We start from the raw sequence: 7,869 nt of genomic DNA, 5'->3' as shown, positions 1-7,869 counted from the left end.
GCTGCCACCTGCTTCAATACTCTGGGGTGCAGGCCATCAGGCCCTGGGGCCGTGTCTGTCTTTAATCCCCTCAGTTTACTTAATACCTTCTCCCTAGTTATAGTAATTTCACCAAGTTCCTCTGTAGTAACTGCAGTTTTTGGGAAGTAATTATCTTCTTCCACTGTGAAAACAGTGACAAAAATACTGGTTTAGTGCCTCTGCCATTTCCAAGTTTCCAATTAATACTTCGCGTTTTCATCCTCTAAAAGTGCCAACATTTATTTTCACTATTATCGTTTTTATAAAAGCTTTTAATATCTTAGGTTAGGTTTTAGTGCTGAGATTTTCTGCTAGTTTCCTTTCTTAGTTCTTTTGATTTTGTCTTCGGTAATCCTTTGCTAGTGTTTAAAGTTCTCTCAATCCTCCAGAGGACCACTAACTTTTGCAAGATGATATGCCCTAGTTTTTGCCTTTGTTATCCCTGAATTCCTTATTAAGCTATGGATGATTTTTCACCTTTTTACCATTCCTCTTCCTCTCGGGAATATACTTTAAATGGAGAAGTATGAAGTTACGGGGATTTTGCAAAGTTTATCTTCAAATTGGCCAGTTTTGTTTAAACTTCCCAAGAAAGTGGCATTGCTGCTGTTTGTTAATGTAATAGATGCTGCATAAAGTTATCACATCCAACTGATGTGAGAACTGATGGGTCTTTAATTTTTCTATATCCTATGCCAGTGGCACTTTAGAATTTGGGGTTTACCAAGCAGCAGAGAATATTACCTGGAATTTTTATCAAGCTGTAATTTAGCTCGTGAGTTAAGGACACCACTCTGTGCAACATAAGATACCCAGAACATCTCAAGTTCAATTTGCATCTGTGATGTGGCTGATCGCAGCTAGGGCAGCAAATGGAGGACACTATAATTAACATCAACTCCAGTGAAAAGAGATGCAAAACTGAGTCAGAGATTCTATGCCTGAACACACAGATGGACAACATTGCCAGGAACAGATTCAATCTTGATTAACAACCAGGACTGGAATTCCCTATAGATCCAACAATCTGTCAACAGCCTTTCAACAAGGCAAATATTCAAAAAAAAAAGGAAATAAATGCTGCAGATGTTATAGTTCAAACAAAAACAAGAGGCACCAAAAATAGATATGCCTGTCACAGAAGGAGTGCAAGGCATGTTCACCGGATTTATTCCCGGGGTAGACCGTTGGTCATATGAGAGGGGATTGGGTCAATTGGGCCCGTATTCGCTGGGATTTAGAACAGCGAGAGGGGATTCCTATGGAACAAAAACAATTCTGACAGTGCTGGTCATACTGGATGCAGGGGATCCAAATCAAAGAGGCAAAAAGGCACTGTCTCAGGGTGTACATTTCATTCTGAGCTGAGGAGAAATTCTTCACTCCAAGGGTGGTGAATCAGTTGAAATTTTCTACTACAGAAGTTTGTGGAGGTCTCAATAGAAATAGATAAATAGGGGCTTGGGGAGAGAGCAAAAGTTAGAATTGAGATACAGGTTCAGCCATGATCATGTTAAATGTCAGAGGAGGGTGAATTCCTGCCCTTTGTTTCTTTCAACCTCACCTCTTGCAGTGATTTCACTTTTCACGCGAATGCTTCGCTCGGAGCCTCAGCCTCATTTCCTTAAGACCCATAACAATGAATTTCAAACTCTTACACAACGCTGAACTCTCCTTTTGTCATCTTCACCTCAATGATTGCTTCATTGGCCAGGAGTCTTCCCTCAGCCCCAACTCTATCGGCCCTTTCTCCCACATTCTGTCTGGACCCTCCCCTCTGACCACTCCTTGACATGGTTTCATTGTCAATTCCCAATGTGACATGAGCCATCTCAATTTCTCTCATTCACTCTAACCAATTTTCTTCAGAATATGAAGCATTTGTTCTCTCAGATCCAACACCTTCCTTGTCATTAAACCTACGGACAAAGATGGTGCTGTTGTTTGTGAAAATAAAAAGTTCCATGTACCAAAGGATGAATACCAACTCTCTGATCATTTCCTCCTACCTCTTCCAGATCAAAATTCCACCACTGAACACAAATTCCTAGGCAGTCACTGACCACATCACTTCTGGAGATCTCCACCACGCAACCACAGTTCCCAAGACTTGCAGAGCTCACTTCTACCTCATTCTCAAGATTCATAAACTAACCTGGTAGACCCATCGTTTCAACTCACCTTTACCCCCGAGAACTATTTCCTCCAATCTCAAGTCTATTTCTTCTCCCTTGTCCAGTCCCTTCCAACCTACATCCCAACTTTTTCAATGACTTACACTCCCTTTGGTTTCCTGCCCCAAATGACTGCCCACCTGGATGGCCTGAGGGCTCCTCATATATTTGAATGGAGGGCCATTTATATGCATCCACTATGACCCATAACAATGGATTTCAAACTCTTACACACCTCCGCCCGGCTGAACACTCAGAAAATTCTTTTGTTCCCAGTTTCCCTCCAAATAATTGGTGCTGCTATGGGAACCTGTGTTGATCCGGCCTTTTCTTGGGCTACACTGAACATTGTTTTTCCAATCCTACTCAGTTTCTCTCCCTTACCTCTGATGCTGAAAGTTGTATTAGAAAATTAATCTAGTTCTGAATTGAAAAAGATATTAAAAATTTTGGCCCAGCTTTTACCTGGCCCCTGCCATCACACGGTACACCTCAGTCTCTTCCCTCAACTTCCCAATTTCTGGGGCTAGATTGTCAAGCCGTATCTTCTAAAAGTCCATGCTTCCCACAGCTACCTGGACTCCACTTCTTCCCAACTTGCTTCCTGTAAGATTTTATTACATATTCTTAATTTCTTAGTCACACTGGTTCTCCAGATTCCACCTCCCACACGAATACTTACAATGCATCTTTTTCCACAACGAAGGAGACCCCTATACTGTATTTGACAGGACCAATGACCATGTCCAGTACATTTTTCACAATCTTTCCTAGTCCAGCTTCAATGTGATTTTTCCCTAAAATAATTTTCCCAGCCCTCCTGTTTCAGGGGTTTTCTCTGTATTCCAAACAGTGTCCTTGCAACAAAACCATGCTTCACTCCTCAATTAGCCCCATGAACCCCCTCCTTTCCCAAAGCATTTGCACATTTAGCCGAGAAGATACAATACATGCCCTTTTACCTCCTCCCTTCCACCAACCTCCAGAGGCCCAAACACTCTTTCCAAGTTAAAACAACTTGCACTTCTTTCAATTTAGATACCATCTAGTCTGGACTGGGAAGACCAAATCCATCTCAGGTAATTATTTAGCCGAGTGCCTCCATTCAGTCCATGAACATGACCCTGAGGTTCAAGACAGCTATCATTTTATTTGTACTCTCCACTTTAATTGACCTCCCTTGCCCTTGGTCACCTGAAGATACTCAATAAATGCTCAAAGAACGGCAATTCATCCTTTAATTATGTACTTTACAATCTCTGAGACACCAGGATTCAACACCTTCAGACTATAATCACTTTTTTAATATATTTTCCCTGGCTAGAGCTGGCAAAGGGACATATGTTAATTAAGTCATTAGCACCTTCCATCCTGACATGGATCTGACTTTTCCTTTTCCTGTACCTATACTTGCTTACACAGGTGAGATCTCTAGTCCATGTTTTCCAGTTCTGACAAAAGGTCACAGAGCTGAAATATTAATAGTTTCTCTTGGCACAGACGTTGCCAGGCCTGAATATTTCCAGCACGTTGGTTTATACAGGTATATCCAATAAAATAATATGGGTTATTTGGAAGTATAAAGAGTTACCAAAGGTTTGCAAAAGGGGTTACAAAAATTTTTGAAAGCTCTAAGCAAGAGCTTAAGAAGCAAACCTTATTGCTTAAGCAGAAGGTGTTCAAACATACTATTAGTACCAGTGTTCACTTATCCAAGGCCTTGATATCCAGCATGGTGGAATTGCTAAGAATTAAAGTTCTGGGACTGTAGAACTGGTGGAAAGAGTTTGATATGCGCCTTGCTGTTGTCAGGGGAACGATAACATTGCTCACTGTGCTACTCCTAAATAGTTCCTCACGTTCAAGCCACCGAGCATGGGTTCAAACTTACAACTTTACTTGTCCGAACAGTTATCCTCTCAGACTAAAACAAGCCTTCAGCATTTCAGAAAAGGGTTATGCAACCATAGAGAGATTGCAAGTCATCAGAAAATCTCAAGAGACAGGACTCTGGAGTTTATAGAACCCCTACAATGTGGATACAGGCCCTTCGGCCCAACAAGTCTACACCGACCCTCAGAGCATCCCACCCTGACCTATCCCCCTATAACCCACCAAATCTACACATCCCTGAACACTATGGGCAGTTTAGCATGGCCAATCCACCTAGCCTGCACATCTTTGGACTAAGAGGGGAAACTGGAGCACCCGGAGGAAACACACACAGACAAGGGGAGAACATGCAAACTCCACACAGACAGTCGCTCGAGGGTGGAATCGAACCCGGGTCCCTGGTGCTGTGAGGCAGCAGTGCTAACCACTGAGCCATCGCACTGCCCTCAAACAGCAAGTTCTGCCTTCAAATCAGTTAACTTGAAGAAATAAAACAGCGGGGACAGACTTGCAACACACAGCATGCTGCCAGATGCCTAACTGCTTTGTTCTGCATGTCTAGGCAACCAGCATTTTCACATACTGAGTGCTCTCAATATCTATCCCACAGTGCTGTTCACACTGTAACGTATTGCTTAATGCCAACTCCTCTAACAGATTAACGTTCAAATCATTTGTGATCACAACAGCCAAATAAAGCAGGTCTGCGCTAGATATCCAGGGAATAGCCATGACTTGTACATCCTGGACTACTCAGACACCAACCTCTTTCGAAACCCTTAGCCCATACAAGAATGGTTGCTAGGCAACAAGGGATATCCTCTCCACCCCTGGCTGATGATACCAGGAGAGATACACAATCCTCACACTTCAGTGAGAGCCACTGTAGACTACAGGCCTTCTTAAAAAAAAAATAGGTCCTGACTCCGAGACTAGTCATGCACTGCCATGCAGAAATATAAACCAGATGGGCTGCCCCACAACAAAGTGGTGTGCTGTGGCCTTCACAATCTCAGTCAAAGTGGTATTGTGCTTGCCAAGGAGGAGAAGCAGGAGCAAGAGGAAACTTGAATGAGGAAGATGAAGGTGAGGATCCTCAGACAGGACAGGACAAGAGACAGACGGGCAATGGTCTGTCGAGTCAGAGACAACCTTAATGCTGCCCATCTCCAGGGTGGTTGAGCTAACTTAAGACTTTTTCTATCCCTATTAGTATATCATTTGCGCAAATAGCAGGCAGCCCTCTGTTTGTCAAAGGCTACATTCCTCAACGTCTGCAGCCCAAAATCCCAACCCTCTGTTAATTACTCTCTCAATTTGTCCACATTCAAAGAACCATGCAAATGAACTCCTAGGTCCCTCTGTCTTTCTGCACTCTTTAGAACCATACTGTTTAATAAGTATTGCCTGTCCGTATTCTTCTTGTCTAAATTTATCACCTTACTCTTCTCCGAATTAAATTTCATCCCCACCTGTCTACCTATTCTATTAGCATATCGATCATTTAGAAATGTGTAATATAATCAAATAGAGTCAGCATGGCACCACAAAGGGTATTATATGTCTGACAAATTTATTAGAATTATTTTAGGAGGTAGCATGCAGTAGTGACAAAGGGGAACTAGGTGATGCAAGATATTTGTATTTCCAAAAGCCATTTGATAAAGGTACCACACTACTTAGTGAGAGCCTGTGGTGTTGAGGTACTACAGAGAGAGAACTGGCCAACTAACAGAAGACAAACAGTTGAGATAAAAGGGCATTTTCAGGATGGCAACCTATAATCAATGCAGTCGACATGGATCAGTGATGGGTCCAGTTATTAACAAATATATATTAATGACTTGGATGAGGGAAGTAAATGTATTATAACTAAGTTTGTGGATGACACAAAAATAGGTAGAAAGTCAAGCAGTGATGATGACAGAGTCAGCAGAGGGAATCTGACACAATGGGCAAACACTAAGCAGATGGAACATAATGTGGTAAATTGAGAGGCTATGCACTTTGGTAGGAAGAAGAGCGGCCAAATATTGTTTAATAGTGAAAGCTGCAGCACAGAGAGAATCATAGGTCCTCGTGCATGAATTACAAAAAACTAACATACAGGTTTAGCAGGTGACAGGGAAGGCAAGTAGAATGTCAGCCCTTATTTCAAAGGGAATGGAGTATAAAAAGAGGGACATCTTGCTAAAACTTAAGAAGTGAAGATATATTGGCATTGGAGGCAGTCTGGAGAATGTTCACTAGGTCGATGCTGGGGGGAGGGATTGTCTGAAGATAGGCTGAGTAGGTTAGGCCTCATTCTTTGAAGTGTAGAAAAATGAATGGTAACCTTATTGAAACATACAAGATCCACAGGGGGGATGTCTGGGCAGATGGGCAGATGTTGTTGCCACGTGTAAGTGTGTTCAGGGCCAGAGGGCATAATCGCAGAGTAATGTGTCATCCATTTGATGCAGATAAATAGGAGTTTCTCCTCTGTCATGAATCTGTGAAATTCTTTTTAGTAGAGAGAAGAGGCTGGGTCGTTAAGTACATTCCAGGCTGAGATAGGTTGATTCCCTTATCGATTTAAACATCTAAGTTCATGAGGAAAAGGCAAGAAAGTGGAGTTGTGGAGTACAAGATCAACCATGAGCTAATTGAATGATGGAGCAGACTAAATGGATTGAATGGCTTACTTCTGCTCCTACATCTCATGGTCTTATTTTCTGGTGCAACCAATTGGTATCATCCTTACTGTCTGCCATACCTCTGAGTTTGGCATCTTAAATTATTACTGTACTCTATATTCTGACATCAAAGTCATCTGTACCTCAAAAGACATAGTGGTCCCCAGCACTGAACCTTGGGGAACACCACTGTCAACCTTCCACCATCTGAAAATAACCATTTAGCACATCTCACTATCCAACCTTAAGCCAATGTTCTATCTAAGCTGACACTGACCCTCCTATTCCATTAACCTGAAATTTGGGTAAGTAACATTTTTTTGTGAAATGCTTTTGTAAAATCTGTTTAGACAATATTCATTGCCCTCCCACCCTTCCCTACTACTTCAAAAATTCCAATTAGATTGGACAACTCATGCCTGACTTTTACAAATCTATTGGCTTTCCTTGATTAATTCATCGCTATATAATGCATGTTGGCTTTGTTTCCCTGGTTATTGTTCCTAAAACCTGATTCACCATTAATCTGAAATCAACTGGCCTACAGTTGTATAGGAATGCCCTTACACCCTTTTTTCAAATAAGGCTGTCTGTCACATTTGCAAACCTTCAATTTTCTGCCACCGCCCGACTCTTGAAACAACTAGAAGATTATAGCAAGCCTTTCCACTGTCTCCATCCTTCAGCTACTTGGGAAGCCAACAATCTGGATGGAGTGGCTTATCGACTCGAAGCATGGACAGCCTTTCAGTACACCCTTCACCCTGTCAATTAACATGACCATTCGTGCTTCTACAAATATCCTGTCATCATTCTTTTGGTAAGCACCATACTCATTATGTACTCCAATCATGCCCATCTCTTAGCACCTAATATGCCCCATCCACCACTTCCTATTTACAAGCCAATAACGGGTTTTTCTTCCTTTTTATGTCAAGTGATTTTATTTTCGTATTCTGGTTTTCTCCTCCGTTTAAATTTCCTCTTCCCTTTACTATATATTGTATTGGGCAGGTTCTTACATGGAGTTTGTAAAGTGTCAGGTGACTGATCCAGTGTAATATTCCCGGTTTATTCTAACAATGTACAATTAACTCATTGCATGT

The sequence above is a fragment of the Rhincodon typus genome, chromosome 1, assembly GCF_021869965.1.
Source record: "Rhincodon typus isolate 14 chromosome 1, sRhiTyp1.1, whole genome shotgun sequence".
Taxonomy (NCBI): domain Eukaryota; kingdom Metazoa; phylum Chordata; class Chondrichthyes; order Orectolobiformes; family Rhincodontidae; genus Rhincodon; species Rhincodon typus.
The sequence above is the reverse complement of the archived record's forward strand: the minus strand, read 5'-3'. Positions refer to the sequence as shown.